Here is a 19,031-nt window from a genome sequence, read left to right as displayed (position 1 = left end):
TCAGCCAGTCCTATTTCCCTAGGTTCAAAATATATCTCAAACCTGACCGTGTTTTCCCATTTTATTTATTAAGGCATAATTTGTACACACAAAAAAAATTTACCCTTTTTGACAAATATGTACATGCAGCTATGTGACCAACACCACAGTCAAGATAGAGAACAGTCCTCCTAAATCCAAAGTCGTCCTCCATGTTCCTTTCAGTCACCCCTTCCCTCATCTTAGCTCCGGACAACCACTGATCTGTTTTCTGTCCCTACACTTTTGCTTTTGCAAGGATATCATATAAATTGAATAATAAAGTATAAATAAAGCCTTTTTAGTTTGGCTACTTAGCATAATGTATTTGAGATTCAACCATGTTATTGCAAATTACAGTAATTTGTTCTTTTTATTGCCGAGTAGTATTGCATTGAATGGATATACCACAATTTGTTTATCCATTTCCCAGCTGAGGGACATTTGGGTTGTTTCCAGTTTGGGCAAATACAGATAAGGTCCTTATAAACATTCATGTAAAAAGTTTTGTGTGGACATAGGTTTTCATTTTGCCTCTGACCACTTTTCATTATTTTCAATGCTTCCACACTAGTCTAAGCCACCATCATCTCTTGGTGGCCTCTACAATTCTCCTTGCTTGCCTCTTGCTTCCCCACAACCCATTCTCCACAGAGCAGCCAGAGTCAAATTTGGAAAATTTCACTCAATTGTATCTCACTTCAATTATATGCTCTTTGATGCATTCCAATTACACTTAGAATAAAATCCAAACTCTTTAAGCTTCATTGCTCACCAAGTACTTGACCGGGTCCCATCATTCTTCTCTGTACACATCCTTCTATGAGCTCTATCCTCCTCTATGCTCCAGCCCAGGGCAGACCCAGGTTTGAAGGGACCGGAAGCTTATATAAGCTGTGGGCAATGGGGAAGTAGATTAGAAAAATGAGATAAAATGACAAATCAATACAGAACTTTGGAGGCCTCTATGAGGGTCCCTGGAAGCTTACACTTTTCTAAAAAAATTTTTTAATATTTATTTATTGAGAGAAAGAGAGAGCCAGGGAGGGGCAGAGAAAGAGAGAGAGAGAAATCCCAAGCAGGCTCCCCTCTATCAGCACACAGTCTGATGTGGGGCTCAAACTTATGAGCTGTGAGATCACGACCTGAGCTGAGATCAAGAGTCAGATGCTTAACTGACTGAGCCACCCAGGTGCCTCTGGAAGCTTACACTTTATTACACTTCATTAACTTTAGGATCAACTCCCTCTTCTTCCAGATTCCTCTTCTTCTTCTTTTCTTTTTTTTTTTTTTAATTGAAACATATTTGAAACATAACATTGTGTAAGTTTAAGGTATTAGATTCCCCCTTACTTCTTTTGTCCCTGTGCTGTAGGTGTTCACTTTGCTTGAAATGCTCTTACTCCAAACATGCATCTGGGCACTTCTTTGACTTTTGAATGTCAGTTTAAATGTCACCTCCTCAGAAATGCCTCTTCTAAGCACCCAATTTAAGAATCTATCGAGGCACCTGGGTGGCTCAGTCAGTTAAGCATCTGACTTTTGATTTCTGCTCAGGTCATGATCTCAAGGTTCATTAGATGGAATCCCATGACTGACTCTGCACTGACAGTTTGGAGCTTGCTTGGGATTCTCTTTCTCCCTCTCTGCCCCTCCTGCACTCATGTGCACATATGCATTCTCTCTCTCTCTCTCTCTCTCTCTCTCTCAATAAATAAACATTAAAAAAAGGTGGGGGGAGTTATTAGGGCTTCAGTGGGAAATTTGGAAGTTTCTGTTAGGGTAATGGAAATGGTTAATCTGTCTCCATGGCAGCTGAACTCACAGGAAACTCCCTTGGAGGAGGAGCTAATGGTGTTTTCAAGAAGTTAAGTCAGATAAGGGAAATTAAGATAAGATTTCTTTCTGTATCTTCTATCACTGAAAACTTTCACCTTACCAACTCTGGGGAATCCCAATGGGTCCCTCCCCCACCTCTCCCGGCCACCCCCCCTCCCCCCCACCTCTCACCCTCCAGAAGGCTAGATTTGGCTTCATAAGGACAATTGTTTTCAATTCCTCAAGGAATTGGGTTGTAATTTAAGTGACATCATAGTTTGATCTACCCATAAATCCTTTTACAAGAGCTTTTCCCTCTGGGCACATTTAGCTTAAGGGAGGAGATCTAAAAAAATTCCTATCAGGCTCTGAATATCAGCTTCCAATTGGCCAAATTTCTGAACACAGAGTTATTAAATCCTTTCAATTATCTTGTCAGGTCTCAAACAGGACAAACATAAATATTTATGGCATTATTGGACAGAAACAAAGGCTGTATCAAACATATTTCTAAAAAGCTCAAAAATAACCAAATCTATATAAATATATAATTTAGGCATATTTAGTTATTTGATGAAAGAAATAATTTTATAAAAAAAAAAAAACAAGGGAAGAGAAGTCTAGGAAGAAGATGAGTAGGAATGGTAGGAAGATGACTGGGAATCCCATTTGGACTACATTGCATTGGTAGAGTCCATCTGATGTTAACCTGGCTGAAACGCTGAAGGTTACCGAAGGCTTGCTATAAGTTGTGGTTCGTGTTGGCCAACTTTAGCTATTATCACAGTAACAGCTACCCATCTCCCCACCCCCAGCCACATGGCAAGCAGCTGTGCATGTGTTCCTGGAACAGCTCGCAAACAGATTATGGGAACCAGGGTGGACGATAACAACCCTGTCCTCCAAATATCTGGGACCTGTTCTCTGCTTGCTGATTACTACTTCTAATCACAGAGGTGCAGACAGAGATGGGCACTCGCTGTTGCAGCCCCCACCCCATGTCGCAAGCCCCTACCTCTCTGGCTGAGGTAACTTCCAAGGGATTTAAAATGCCAGAACTCCTTTCCTCCTAATTTTTCTCCATTTCCCCTTTTGGGAGCCAGACATTCAAGACTAGGTAGGACATTCAGAAACAGCTGCATATATGGGGGAAAATTAGAAAGTGACTGTGTGTGTCCAGAAAAGGCCTCTGAGAAGCCCTTAAATTTATACCTCAGGTTAATCCTTGGCACAAGACAGCCTACAACAATCCAAATACTGGGGTGCCTGGGTGGCTCAGTCAGTTAAGCATCTGACTCTTGATTTTAGCTTAGGTCATGATCTCACAGTTAATGAATTCAAGCCCCACTGTCAGTGCAGAACCTACTTAAGATCCTCTCTTTCCCTCTCTCTCTGCCCTTCCCCTGTTCATACTCGCTCTCCTTTCTCTCACTCTCTCTCTCAAAATAAATAAATGAAATTTAAAAAAAAATCCAAATACTAATACTACTAATAATAAATAACAACCCTAAGGAAAGGGAAGAACCTGATTTCCAGAGTTACTACATTATTATATTAAAATGTCCATTTTTCAACAAAAAATCACAAGACATACAAAGAAACAAGAAAGTATGGCTCACTCAAAGGAAAAAAAATGACAGAAACTGTCCCTGAAAAAGATCTGATGGTAGATATGCTAGACGATGACTTTAAAACAACTGTCTCAAAGAACTAAATAAAGATGTGGAGAAAGTCAAGACAGTGGTGTCTTAGCAAAATGGAAATATCAGTAAGGAATTAGAGGCCCTAAAAAGAAACCAAGAAGAAACTCTGAAGCTTACAAGTACAACTGAAATGGGGTGCCTGGCTGGCTCAGTCAGTGGAATGTGCAACTCTCGATCTCAGAGTTGTGAGTTTGAGCCCCACGTTGGGTATGGAGATTACTTAAAAATAAAATCTTTAAAAAAAAAATAGTATAACTGAAATGAAAAATTCACTAGAGAGATTCAAAGACAGATTTTAGCAGGAAGAAGAAAGAATTATGAACTTGAAGATGGGATCATGGAAATTATGGAGTCTGAGGAGCAGAAAGAAAAAATATTGAAGAAAAGTGAACAGAACTTAAGAGACCTGTGGAACACATCAAGTGGATCCACATATGCACGGTGGGAGTTCCAAAAGGAGAACAGAAAATGGCTGAGGGACTATTTGAAGAAATAATGGCAGAAGACTTCCCAAATGTAATGAAGGACATGAATACATGAATACAGGTTCAGTGAACTCCAAGCAAGATGAACTCAGAGACCCACACTGAGACATATTCTAATCAAACTTTCAAAGACAAAGACAAAAAAGGAATCTTGAAAGCAGCAAGAGAGAAGCAAATTATCACATACAGGAGATCCTTAATACAGCAGATTTCTATCAGAAACTTTGGAGGCCAGACAGCAGTGGGCCAATATATAAAAAGAGTTAAAAGAAAAAAAAAAAAACCTGTCAACCAGGAAGTCTATATCTGGCAAAACTGTCCTTCAAAAGTGAGGGAGAAATTAAGACATTCCCAAATAAACAAAAGCTGAAGAAGTTCATCACCACTAAACTTGCCCTTCCAGGAATGCTCGAGAAATGCTGTAAGGTAAAATGAAAGGATACTAGGCAGTAACTTGAAGCCATATGGAGAAGTAAAGATTTCAATAAAGGTAAATACATGGACAATTACAAAAACAAGTTTTATTGTAACAATGGTTATGACTACACTTTTTGTTTCTTTATGATTTAAGAGACTATATAAAGAAAAAAAATAATTATTAGTATAAAAGTTGGTATTGTTTTAACTGGTTTGTAACTCCAAATATTGTTTTCTACATAATTTAACAGACTAATGCATTGAAAAATATAGTTTAGGTTTTGGGGCACACGATGTACAAAGATGTAATTTGGGGACATCAACAACTAAAAGGAGTAGAAATGTAGCTATTATAAAGAAGGGGCGTGTACATGGTTCAGTTGGTTAAGCATCCAATTCTTTTTTTTTTAATTAGTTTTTAATCTTAATTAACATACAGTGTTACATTAGTTTCAGGTACACAATTAGTGATTCAACAATTCTAGACATCATTACTCAGTGCTCATCATTTTCACCCATCCTCTCACCTATTTCCCCTCTAATATGCTTTATTTTAAATGAATACCCTCCGTTGAAGCATATTTCAGATTACTTTATATATTACAAATATATATATATTATAAATATTAAATATATTATATATATTTAAATATATGTTATATATGTAATATATGTATGTATTACTTGAGAGAGAGAGAGAGAGAGAGAGAGAGAGTGAGTGCATGGGCAGGGAAGAGGGGCAGAGGGAGAAAGGTAGAGAATCTTAAGCAGGCTCCACACTCAGCATGGAGCCTGCCTCCAATTCTTAATTTCGGCTTAGGTCATGATCTCACGGTTTGTAGGTTTGAGCCCCATGTCAGACTCTGCGCTGACAGTGCAGAGTCTGTTTGGGATTCTCTCTCTCTGCCCCTACCCTGTGCGCACACACACACACACTCTCTCTCAAAATAAATAAATAAACTTAAAAAAAAAGAAAAAAAAAGAAGGTGGGGCACCTGGATGGCTCAGTTGGCTAAGTGGCTGACTTCAGCTTGGGTCATGATCTTGCAGTCTGTAGTTCGAGCCCCTCATCAGACTCTGTGTTGACAGCTCAGAACCTGGAGCCTGCTTCGGATTCTGTGTCTCATTCTCTCTCTGCCCATCCCCCACTCATGCTTTGTCTCTCTCCATCTCTCAAAAATGAATAAACGTTAAAAAAAATTTAAAAAAAAAGAAGCAGATTTTTTAGGTTACTGAAGTTAAGCTGGTAATAATTCAAATTAGAGTGTTATAACTTTAGGGCATTAAATGTAATCCCTGTGGTAACCACAAAGAAAATAACTATAGAATATACACAAAAGGATATGAGAAAGAAATTTAAACATTCACTAGAAAAAAATCAACTAAAACACAAAAGAAGACAGTAATGCAGGAAAGGTGGGACAAAAAATAATGATATAAGGCATATGGAAAACAAATAGCACAAGAAGTTCCTTCTTATCAGTAATTACTTTAAATGTAAATAGAATAAATTCTCCAATCAAAGACCTAGATCGGCAGAATGGAGAAAAACACATATCTATATGCTACCAAGAGATTCACCTTAGAGCCAAAGACACAAATAGATTGAAAGAATGAAGAAAGATAGTCCATGAAAATAGTAACCAAAGAGATCAGGAGTGGCCGTAGAATATCATACAAAATAGACTTTAAATTTTAAAAGTTCATAAGAGACAAAGAATGCCATTATATATTTATAAAAGTTTCAATATGGCAAGAAGATATAACAATTATAAACCTTCACATATTTAATAACAGGCCAGGAAAATATGTGAAACGAAAATGGATGGATTGAAAGGAGAACTAGAAGGTTCTGCAATAATAGTTGGAGACTTCGGTACCCAACTCTCAATAATGGATACAGTACCCAGAGAGAAGATAAGTAAGGAAGTAGAGGACTTGAACAACACAACAGAACAACTAGGTCTAACAGACATGTAGAGAACACTCTATCAAACAACAAGACACACATCTTTCTCATGTGGACACTGGACATTTTCTAGAACAGACCATATGTTAGGTTATAAATCAAGTCTCCACAGATTTTAAAAGGTAGATCTATGAAACAATCTTCTCCAACCACAGTGGGATGAAGTTAGAAATCAATAACAGAAGAAAAACTGGAAAATTCACAGAACTGTGGAAATTAAAGAACACACTTTTAAACAACCAATGGCTCAAAGAAGAAATCACAAGGGCAATTAGAAAAGATTTAGAGATTAATGAAAATGAAAATACAACATAACAAAATTTATGGGATTCAGTGAGAGCTGTGCTAAGGGGGAAATTTATAGCTATAAATGCCTACATTAAAAAACAAGAACAATCTTACATCAGCGACTTAACTTTATACCTTAAGGAAGTAGAGAAAGGAGAACAAAGTAAACCCAAAGCTAGTGGAAGGATTAGAACAGAGATAGATGAAATAGAGAATGAAAAAAAGATCCTCTGTCCCCACCTCTATGACCCTCCCCTGCTTGCACTCTCCCCAAAATAAATAAATATTGGGAAAAAAAAAAACCTACAAAGTTACAAAAATCGTAACAGTAGTATTGGCATAAAGACAGACGTATTGGCCAATGGAGTAGAATAGAGACCCCCGATAAAAACACTAGCAAATGTAGTATAACAATTTTTAACAAGGCTGTCAAGACCATTCAGTGGGGGAAAGCACAGTCTTTTCAGTGAATGGTGCTAGGAAAATTGGATGTCCACATGCAAAAGAATGTAGTTGGACTTTACCTAACACCATATACAAAAATTAACTCAAAACGGATCAAAGACCTAAACATAAGAATTAAAAAGATAAAACTCTTAGAAAAAGACATAGGACAAAACTTCATGACATTGGATTTGGCAATGTTTCTTGAATATGACACCAAAGGCACAGGTAACAAAAGAAAAAAAGACAAATTTGACTTCGTGAAAATTTTCAAATTTTGTGTATCAAAAGATACTATCAACAGAGTAAAAAGGTAACCCATATAATGGGAGAAAATGTTTACAACTTATATAACTGAAAAAGGACTGTTACTCAGAATATATAGAGAACTTCTAAAACTCCACCACAAATAACCTGATTCAAAAATGGGCTAAGGGCTTGAATAGATGTTTCTCTAAAGAAGATATACAAATGGCCAATAAGTGCATGAAGAGATGCTCAGCATCGCTAATCATGAGGGAAATGTAAGTCAAAACTGCAATGAGATACCACCTCACACCCATTAGGGTGATTATTATAAAAAACAAAAACAACCAGCGTTGGTAAGGATGTGGAAAAATTAGAACCCTGGTTGTGAGTTCAAGCCCCATGTTGTGCGTAGAGCTTACTGAAAAAAAGAAAGAAAGAAAAAAGAAAAAGAAAAAGAACCCTTGTGCACTGTTGGTGGGTATGCAAAATGGTGCAACCACTATGGAAAACAATATGGTGATTCCTCAAAAAGTTAAAAATAGAATTACCATGTGACCCAGCAATTCTGCTTCTTAGTATGTACCCAGAAGAATTGAAAGCATGGTCTCAAAGAAACATTTGTACACATATATTTATAGAAGCATTATTCACAATAACTAAATCATGGAAGCAACCCAAGTATCCATGAATGGATGAATGGATAAGTAAAATGTATAACGCCATGTATGCACAATGTAATATTTTTCAGCCTTAAAAAGGAAGGAAATTGATACATGCTACAACGTGGATAATTTTTTTTTTTTAACTGTGTATTTATTTTTGAGAGAGGGAGAGAGAGCAGGGGAGGGGCAGAGAGTGAGGGAGGCACAGAATCTGAAGCAGGCTCCAGGCTCTGAGCTGTCAGCACAGAGCCGGACAAGGGGCTCGGGCCCATGGACGGTGAGATCATGACCTGAGCGAAAGTCGAACGCTTAACCAACTGAGCTACACAGGTGCTCCAACATGGATGAATTTTAAGCACCTTATGCTAAGTGATATATGGACAGTCACAAAGACAAAAACTGCATACTTCCATTTATATAAGATACTTAGATTAGTGAAAGTCATAGAGACAGAAAACAGAATGGTGGTTGCCAGGCTAAGGGAGCAGAGAGTGGGTATTATTTAATGGGTATAGAGTTTCAGTTTGACAAGACGAAAAGAGTTATGGAGATGGATGGTGCTGGTAGTTGTACAGCATTCTGAATGCATTTAATACTACAGAACTGTACATTTTAGTTTACATATATTTTACCACAATAAACATAAGTGAAACAAAAAGCAAGAGAAAACATGAAAGTAGGGACGGTGAAGAGGAACACAAAGGAAGATGTAACTTACAAAGTGATGATTCAGCTCTCTTGTCAGGGGGCAGGCTCGTGGGTATTAACTATATTGTTTTATAACTACCGTTTTGTTAAATTGTCTTTTCGTATGCATGAATATCGAATTAGAAAATAGAGGGAGTAAATATTAAAAGGTAAGAGACAGACAGACGGTCGCTTGGGCGCAGGCCCACGGGGTCAGTGAGCAAGGCCCCCGGGCACAGGACTCTGCTTGCGGGGGCGGGCGCGGGCGCGGCGCAGGAGCGGGAGGCCGCGGAGGAGCTGCAGCACCGCGTCTGCCCACACGAGGGCGCCCCGCGCTGCCACATCCAGCCTGGGGTTCTGGACTGGAGGAAAGCCTGGGAGGGAGCCTTCTGGGGGGTTGGGGGCGAGTAGGGAGAGGAGGTCCTGTCTGCTCCCCGACCGCCCCCCTCTCCGGGTTCTTCGTGTGGTCACCCTCGAAGAAGGTCAGTGTGAAGTCCCCCTGGCAACTGGACGCACAGCCTGTCTTGAGGCCTGAGGAATTCGTGCGCATGTGTCGCGGCTGCCTAGTGGGGGAGGGGAATGTTTGTTTATTGGGGTGTGTGCCTTAGGTAGGGGTGTGGGTGTGGAGGTTTCCCCGGGGATGTAGTGGCGAGTGGGAGGGGGCGTGGGGGGGGGGGAGCGGTTCCTGCCTGCCGAGGGCTGTAACAAGGAGGGGAACCTGAAGCAAGAACTAGCCCAAGTGGTAGACTCGGCGCTCCCTCCCAGCCGGAGTCCCGGGTCTGACCGCGGGAGAGATCAGCCTTTGCTTTCAGCACCCGGGCTGGTTGGAGGTGGAGGGCGCCCTCCTCAGCCCGGCCCAGCGGGATGTACACTGAGAGCTCGGTGGGCTTGCAACTACCCAAGCCTTCTAATCACCCATCAAAGGCTATGATGTCCCCCGACTGCCAGGCACCGAAGCCCACCCAGTCCTGCTGCTCCAGGACCTGGTGTGACCAAGATGTGTCCAGGGGCACAGTCCGTCAGAGGTCTTGTGACCTAAGAAGCCACTGGTTCTCACTCTGACCAGAACATTTTTTTCTCTCGAAAGCTGCCTGGGGCCATGGCAGGGAGCCTGGGTTTGGAAGGGGTGGTTGGGGGGGAGGCTGAGCGCGGGGGGGTGGGGGGGGGGGTGGTAAGGGTAGCAGAATATGCCACCCCAAAATATGCCTCTTGTCCTAAGGATTATTTTGAGCTGATTATTTTGACGAAGAACAGACACCGGAGAAACTCCAGAAACCGTGGAACTTACTCTTTTGAACGGGAAATTTAGAGGAAATCTCTAAGCGTGTCTCCGTCTCAGCACTGGGAAGAGAAGATAACTCTTAAGTCTCCAGAGAAGCTTAACCAATGGAGGGAGCAGTGATTTAAATCTGCCTAACAAGCTTTATCCTTGTTTACCCTGCTTTCCCTGCTAATCTCCCATACAGACCTCCCCCCTCTCACCTTTTTGTTCTTTTGTCTTTAGCTGAAGATGGTATTTAAGCTTCTGGTTTAGGCCACCTGCGAGGGTTAACTTGTTTTTCTCTTGTCCCAAATATACACGAGGTATACATGTGAATAAACTTGTTTTTCTCTGGCTAAACTGCCTTTTATTACAGGGGTCTCAGTCACGAACTCAGAAGTGTAGAGGAAAAATACTTTTTCCTCCCCTGCCTGGGAGACAGCTACCAGGGGCCTTAGAGGCTTCTCTGTCTCCCCCTGTCTGCCCCCCCCCCCCCCCCATCCCCTTGGTCACTGGGCAGCTACCGCACATGAATAAGCTCTGCAGGCTGTACCCTGGCCTGGCGTCTCAGCCGGGGATTGGAGAGCATTAGGGTTGCTGGAATTAAACCCAGGGTGGGAGCCCCAGGCTAGTAGGCTGAGGCCCTGGACAGTGTCCCAGAGCAGGATGAGGAAGTCCTGAGGTTTCTCAGTGTCAGAGTAGGAGAAGGACTGTTCCTAGGGTCCTGAAACAGGTTGGGGACAAAAGCAGGATGTTGCAGGGCCTAGGAGACCCCCTGTGGGGGAGGGGTGAATAAGGACAGAGCCTCCCAGGGCTCCCATCTGTCAATCCCTGCTGTCCTGGTTCAGGCTTCTTCCCAGCAGACCTTCCCTTCCTTGGTTCTGTACACTTCGTCTCTTCTAGGAGCTTCCATTCCCAGGCCAAGCCAAACAACCATGAGAAAGATTTGAGAGAATAATCTCCTTCTGGGATATGACTACTCTAGGGAGCAGCAGGACCTAGCAGCGCACAGGAGGTCCAGGGAGCAAGGCTTAATTACCATGTAGTCATTTAGAAAAAGGCATTGGCATCAGGTTTGGGTTGGTTAAAATTCTAGTTCAGCCACCTAGTTAGCCATGTGACCCTAAATGAGCAAATTTCAGAACCTAACTGAAACTTAGTTTCATCATCTGCAAAATGGGAACAATAATCACCTTACAGAATTATGGAGATTGAGAAATTAGAAACGTAGTGTGTTCGTTCATTCCATCAATAGTAAACGCTGTTCCTGTCATGGTTTTCCAGTGCCCGGACCCCCAGAGGGTGGCTCCAGGCCTCTCACCTCTCTAAAAAGCAGGCCTCCCTTCTGGGCTCAGACAAAAGCAATCCTATAATTTGCCTGCACTACTGTGCTACTGCATTGGTAAGGAGTTAATACATTACCCAGGCAATAATGGGCTAATATCTTCCTGTTAACAGCCTCTGGGAAAATGCCTTGGTTCCAAGGAGTGAATCTATTGAATGGCAGACAGCAAGTCCTATCCGTGAATGTGCAGATGGATCTCTCCTTCCATCTGGGCCTCATGGCAGATGGAACGCAGAACTCTTTGAGGAGAAAGAGACCAGGGGTGGCTGCCTGTTCCAGTAGAGGTTGGGGCCCAAGGGCTTTGTCTAAGGCTCTGCTGATGCCCCTTGTACCCTTCTATCATAGGGGGTGAGAGGTCATGGGTCAAGACACCTCCTACACAAGGAGAGGAGGGAAGGCCTGAATGTGGGCTATGTATCCACAGCTTCTCCCTGCCCACATTCAACCTCCCATCCCTACTCCCAAGTCTCTTAGTCATCCAGTTTAAACCCCCTTAGGTGAGACAGGGAGAAGCCTCCCTGCTTCCTGGCACATAATAGCTGCTTAATAAATGTTGGTGGCATTGAATTGCATGTAGGCCATAAGGTTCACGGGAGGGAAGAGGCTTTCTGTGAACTCAGTTCAGTTCAGAGGCAGGGAGCCTGTAGGTGGGCACCACCCCAGGATCAAGTGCCAGGAGTTGGTGGGGGCCCACCCTTCTGGGTGTAGCTGGTGTTGAAACCTGGCAGCCACCCCAGGTTTCTCTCTGCTCCCACTCCCACCCCCTCCCGGTTGCTCCGCCTCCCTAAACTCCCAACAACCTGCCTTGTCTTTTCCCTAGTCCTCCTCTCGGCAGCCATGATCTTCAGTCCAGACAGCTACAATATCATCGTTGAGATCTTTGCCCGCAGTCCTGCCCTCTCCAGCCTGCAGCACAAACTGCACTGAAGTGATATTTCAGAAACCAGAATGGTGATTCTCTCCCTGCTTAAATGCCTGCTATGGCTCCCCATTGCCCACAGGATAAACTCAAATTCTTCAAAATGATGTGGAAGCCCCTTGAGGTCTCCAGTTCCCTGCTTTCCTCTCCAATTTTGTTTCTTACCCACTGCCCTCACTCATCACTCTGTGCACTGGTCAGACTGAACTGTCCACTGGTGGAAAATGCCAAGCACCCCCCCGCATCTTCCAGGGGTTTGTAGATATACATATGCTTCCTTAAGATGGAAGTAGCATTGTGTCTCTCTCACACACACACGCCCTTTGTTCCCTCCTGCTTAATTTGGATTTGGTTAATTTGTAGTTTTCCCTTTAAGCTTTGTATTAGACTCTGCTACTACTGGAAAGCTGGCTTTTACCATTCCGCTTCCCACCCCCAGACTGGCCCAGGTGGGCCCCCTGTGCTCTCAGCTCCGTGACCCCAGGCTTTTCGCACACACGGTTACACTGATCACTTTCCTTGATGATTCCAGTCTCTGCTGCCCCTGGAGGGCCATCGCATCTTCAGGGTCAGGCCCTGTCTTGTTTGCGGGTGTATCTCCTGGGGCCTAGCCCTGAGCTGCCACCCAGCAGCCATGTAGCCGCCTCCAGCCAGCAAGTGCTGTGTGCCTGGAGTGGTGAGCGCTCTCCAGGCTTAAAGGTGCTGGACCCTCATGGGGCTGAGGAACCTGTTCCTGCCTATTTCCTGTCCTTTGCAGGTAGAAAGCTAAATAAAGCTCCATTTCCCAAACTGCCTCCTTCCAGAGTGGTGGGTGCCTATCGTGAGCCAGCGCTGAGACCCTCACGTGGGACTTGAAGGTGGAAGGAGCCAGAGGCCGCCTTCCTGTGCCTTGGCCGCTCCCTTCTGACAGGCAGGCTCGTGCAGACGCGCATCCTTTCCTGCACTGGTGTCCAGGGTGCGGTCACCCCTGGTGGGGGAGGCCCTGCCTGCTCCCTGGATCACGGCCATGTCGGCGTGTCCCCTAACGCAGAGTGCCCGAGGCAAGTTCCAGACACCCACCTGCCTTTGCTGCTCAGGCCAGGGGAGCAGATCCTCTCAAGCCTCAGCCTCCCCTCCTCTCCTCCCTCATCCAGCCACTCCAACCATCCCATGAGCACCCACCCCCCTGTATTAGTCACTTTCTGCTCAAAATACCCATGGCCAGAGGGTGGTAGAGCCAGGCTCTGAACCCAGGTGTCTCTGAGTCCGGGGCCACCACACCCCCTTGCCTCAGTGGAAATGCTTTGAGGTGTGCCAGGTGCCTGACGTGATCAACGTGGTGCCCACACAGTTTGGCTCTCTCAGCAGCCTCCCTGCCCCACACATCCCATCTGAGTCAGCCCCAACCTCTGGGACGGTCCCCAGGAACTGGCCCCACTTGTGCTGCCTCCTCAGGACCCGCCATGGCAGTGAGCCCAGCCCATGCCTGTAAGCCCGCCCAGCCACCTCCCGTGGTTAACAGATCAGCAGTGTTGGGAGAAACACTTCAGTGATGGGTGCAACATCAAAAGAGGCGGATGGTATGGTGGAGGTGCCACCAGGCCCGTAGGTCAGGAGGCTAACATGGGTGGCACCGCCTTGGTGAACTTAACAGTGCTTTGGTCTTGTCGGTATCCCAGGGTTGAATGGAGCCCGGAGCCTGACGGACGGTATATACCAGAATTCACAGGGAGAGTATGGCAGGCACTCAGATTGAATGTTCCTGCCGACGTGCTGAGTTTATCATCTCCTATCAGGTAACTAAACATATAGAGGAGGCCAAGCGAGGAGAAAAGTAAATCAAAGGAGTTGGTTGGTGCTTCGAGTATGTCAATGCTGCCGGTCTTTAGCTGACTACCTCTGAGGGCAGAGCAGGGCAGCCAGTCAGCCAGTTTCCTCTCCCTGGACAAATCCTCTGGAGTCCCCATTCATTCATTCTTTCTTTTTATATATTCAACAAATGAGTCCTATCAGATAATAAGCAAATTCAGATACTCCCTGCCTCACAGACCTTAAATTCCAGGAGAGAACACATTGTCCTGAGTTTCCTTGTTGATTAGCCCCCTTTCAACATACTGCCTTTCAGCTGGCAAGGACTATTTTCTATGCGATGGCTTTGTGCGCTAGTTCCCGAAGTAAGACTTTGGAAATGCTTCCGGGTTGCCCCTGCCCATAGTGAGGACTTCCATTCCCAGAGATTTGAGGGAACTCACCCTACTTCTACATTGCCACCCATCTGGCCAGAAAAGTCTGATGAAGAGCAAGAGCAGGTCTGACGATGAGTGTAGAACAGATATTTTTTCATTGATTTCTCGGAGGCTGCCCAGAGGCTCCCAGCAATCTCCTGTCTTTGGTCCTTCATCAAACCTGGGCCCAGCAATTTACTTGAGTTTCTAAAGTTTGGCTTGTGGGTTTTAGGGCCCTCCTCATACTGTGTTGTAAGCCTTGATCTCCTTTTATTGCCTGCAATGGAGTGCTTCTTGAAAACAGAGATCAGGCTTCATTCATCTGTCTTTCTAGCCTAGCCCAGGGCCTGGCATATGGTCTATGTTTAACACCTGCTTGCCAGTCATTTCTGCCATGGCCCCACACAGTGGACACTGTTCTCCAGGAGATATGTAGCCTTCCTGTCCTCTACCCAGCTCAAATATCATCCCCTGCAGAAGCTTCTCCAGCCCCTAAGATCAAAAAGGATCAAGGAGTTTGCATGTTGCTCCCTCTCATCTTAAGCAACTCATAGCTGGTGGGGTTTGGGTGTTTAGAAAGGCAAAAAATAGTGCAACTATTGTGGTAGGAAAAGCTGTGAGGTTTTACAAATGGGCAAAGGATTCCTGGGTGTTCTCTTGATGGGATGCTGGGTGTTGTCTAGGGTTCCAGGCCACCTGGTTCTATAGGGACGTCTACACCTGTCTTCTGCTGGGCTACATTTCAGCTCTGCAGAGATGGAAGCTAACCTGTGGAGGGCTGACAGTGGTGCAGGTGCTCCCTGTCTGATGTATGACGCAAATTGTTCCTGGTTCATGGCAATGCAAATGCATTTTGTCCAGTAGAGAATAAATCTCCATAAATCCAATTCTCAGTTGAAACAGTTGTAAGACCTTACTGGTTCCCTCCTTAATGAGTTATATAAACATGTGCATTTTATGACTATATGAGAGTTATTTTACCATTTTGAAAATTCTTCTTTGGCAGTAGGAAGATCTAGGACAGAGGTGGCAATAATTCTTACTGAGCATTTATTCTGTCAGGTGCTATGCTAAGGGTCTTATAGACATTGCCATATTTAATCCTCATGGCAACCCTATAAGGTAAGTTCTTTCAGCCCTTAGTCTATTAGTGCATATTTATGGATGTATAAAGTGTGGCCTAGAGGTTAAGTAACTTGCTTAAGGACTCAGAATTAGTAAGTGGCCTACCTGGAATTTGTACCCAGAGACCTGAGACTTGACACAGAATCATTCTTGGTGCTGTAGACCTAAGGGCAATTGAAAACAAATTGGGGAATCAGCATGGCCTCCTTTAAAAGACATGAACCGGGGTGCCTGGGTGGCGCAGTCGGTTAAGCGTCCGACTTCAGCCAGGTCACGATCTCGCGGTCCGTGAGTTCGAGCCCCGCATCAGGCTCTGTGCTGACGGCTCGGAGCCTGGAGCCTGTTTCCGATTCTGTGTCTCCCTCTCTCTCTGCCCCTCCCCCGTTCATGCTCTGTCTCTCTCTGTCCCAAAAATAAATAAAAAAACGTTGAAAAAAAATTAAAAAAAAAAAAAAAAATAAATAAAATAAAAGACATGAACCAAATTGCAAAGGATGAATAGGAGTTGGTGCAGAGAGAGGAGGGAGGGGTTTCCAGGCACAAGTCAGCATGTAGGAAGGCAGGGAAGTGTGGAACTAGAGCCAGCATTACTAAGAAATTCAGCTGGCTCAAGAGCAGGGTGCGGCTGAGGACTGGCAGGAGATAAGACTGAAGCAGTCCACAGGTGCTGATAGCTGACAGAGAAGGGCTCTGGGCAGGGGTCAAACTGAGATTGGACTTTAACCTCAAACTACAGAATATTAGGCAGAGGAGTGACATGATTAGATGAGTTTTATTATTTTTATCTTTATTGCTTTTATGTGAAGTTATAAAAGCAGCTGAGAGACTGCCAAAAAATCATTTTGGCATCAGTGTTGAGGTTAGATGGGAGGTGGTGAGAACAGAGGTAGGGAGGCTGTTAAAAGACAAGCCTATGGCAGGGGAGAAAGAGGAAGGGATGAAAGGAGAAACGGGAAAGCTGTTCAGTCTACCCATTTGGGCAGCTGAGGAAGCATGTGGGGGTAGGAATGGGGAAGGGGAGGGAGGGGCTAGGGCACAGGCAGAAGTTTAGGAACCCTCTCCAAGTGCCTGGCTCACTTGACCCCCTACTGCAGGCCTGATCTTGCTCATTCTCAGCATTTGAGAAACAAGATGGTACCTGGAATTTAAAAGAAGGGTTGTTAATCAAAAGTAAAGCTCCCCTTTTGAGAAGAGTATATAAATAAACAGGGCCTGACATAAAAGCACCCAGGCCTATTTTTTTGGTCTTAAAAGGGATAAAAAATAAAGCAGTGAGAAAGGAAAGAAAGATGAATCACAACGACAAGAACCATTAGAAGCCTTCTCTTGATAATTATTGATGTACAGATTGTTAGCACACCAGGTGATTTGTAATCTCAGCCCAGTTCTCCTCCTGGCTTCTTAATGGCTGCTGGCCACTTCCTCTTGGGACCTGGCCAGGGTAAGCTCAGGAAGTGCAAACTTTTAATTCTGGAATTAGTAAAGCATATTAGGAAAGGAAATCCACAAGTGAAGAAATCACATTATGAATTCCAAAGCCAAGGAAAAGGACTCTAAATTATATTGTGAATACATTGGGGACAGGACCATTTTACTCCTTTTGGTGTAGGACCCAAGTGATTGGTTTGGTCACTGTTCCAGGATTACCCAGGATTCGGCCTCTTCCATTAGGTACCTTCGGCTCTAGCCACTGAGCTGTCTGCAGTCTTGCTCTGCACTCTTCTGACAGCAGGGGAGATGTCCTGCTGGGATGAAGACCCAACTAAAGGGTATTTTCCATTACACCCACCTCCCCAGGATTTTGTGTGACTCAGATGATAGAATATACTTGAAAGGCCTTTGAAAACTCTGATGAGCCATACATATATTAGCAGCTGTTTATTCCTTCTTGTTCTGGTTGGTGACTTGCCACTTGCCACTTAATTTTTAACACTATGAGCTCAATGTAATGCTACTATATACCCAGCAGCACGCCAAGTACTTCCACACTTAATCCTCACAATTTTACTGTGTTTATTTTACCAAAGAGGTTCAGAGAAGTTAACTTGCAAAGGAATATACTTTTTGTCCTTTTGAGGGCCCTCTTGAGGTTGGGTTAAAGAATTCCCCATGTTCTGCCCTACAACACTGACTACACAGTCCTCCCCACTACACTAGAAGCTGTGAGTGCCAGGAATCAAATTTTGCTCACTGTTATTATCTCCTCTATCCAGCAAATAGGCACAAGATGGTTAAAAAAAAAAATACTGCTACTTTCCTTAGAACTTAGTGTTCACGGTCCTTCTTCTGCCACTAGAATGTAAACACATGGGAAGACCTATCGTGTTTTGTTCATGGTTGGATTCTCAAAGCCTAGAACAGTGCCTGTGACATAGTAAGAGTCCAATAAATACTTGCTGGTAAATAAATGATAGCTGTGCAGACAAGCAAATTCTCCTTTGTGTGACATCGATGAATTTTTTTTCGATGCTGATTTCAGTAAGATAATGCTTAAGACTGCAACACTGTGATGTGGGTAAGTGCCAAATGCTCTAGCTTTCTGAGTTAAACATTCACTTGCAGCTAAATGATGATCAGAGGGGGAACTACAGGAATGCTGTCCCCAAGAGCACTGTCTCCAGGAAGACAGCACTGGAGGCTGGCACAGGCAGCCCGTGGACTCTATGCTCCACAGCTCTGGTCCAGCACCAGCAAGATCATGCCTTGAGAGCACTGTGCTGTTGAGGTCCAGGTCTTACTCCCCTCCCTTTCACCAGATGCAACTATCGAAGAAACAGGAAAAAATAACCTGCTTGTAATAATCATCAGCTTCATTTTCTTAGGAGTCATGTGTTTCTTGTCAGAACACTTCTAGATCAAATGTACTATTTTTTTTCCCCTCTGTAAACCAGTAGTATCTCCTACATTAAATATTTTCTTTTAGTATAAAAGTTGTCATCACATTAAGAAAATTTAGGATATGGAAAAAATATAGAAAAAGTAATCTCTAATTATGGTCACAAAGTGATTAGCCTATTTGTGTATGTTCTTTCTCCCAATGTGAGTGTGTATAGGCATTATGCATATATGTGTGTGTGTGTATATATATATATATATACATACATATATATGTATGTATATGTATGTACGTAGTGTATATAGATGTATGTATATATGTATGTATGTATATATATGTATGTGTGTGTGTGTATATATATATATATATATATATACATAGACAGACATGTATCATAGTAGTTTGTGTTCTGCTTGTTTAACATTGTGCCATGTTTATACCACAAGGACATCATAACCATCCATTTAGTTACTGATATACACCTTAGGACTTTCCAAAGAAATTGACAATTTCAAAGACAGACATGTTTTTCTTACATAAATTCCGTACCTGGAATGTGATGTGAACTCATGGCACTTGACACACATCATGAAATATGTCT

General features: G+C 43.6%; 1 long non-coding RNA gene across 1 annotated transcript; it reads right to left on the bottom strand.

The window, feature by feature from the left end:
- Positions 1-10,549: 10,549 nt before the first annotated feature.
- LOC109272071 (uncharacterized) lies at positions 10,550-15,812 on the bottom strand. The gene is made up of 3 exons (XR_002082249.2): positions 15,700-15,812; positions 13,897-14,044; positions 10,550-11,585 (listed from the first exon to the last, which is right to left on the bottom strand). It is a non-coding gene; the product is annotated as an uncharacterized LOC109272071 (long non-coding RNA).
- Between the last annotated feature and the right edge of the window lie 3,219 nt (positions 15,813-19,031).

This window comes from Panthera pardus, unplaced genomic scaffold (assembly GCF_024362965.1).
Source record: "Panthera pardus isolate Hobbes unplaced genomic scaffold, ASM2436296v1 HiC_scaffold_11, whole genome shotgun sequence".
Taxonomy (NCBI): Eukaryota; Metazoa; Chordata; class Mammalia; order Carnivora; family Felidae; genus Panthera; species Panthera pardus.
The sequence above is the reverse complement of the archived record's forward strand: the minus strand, read 5'-3'. Positions and strand labels throughout refer to the sequence as shown.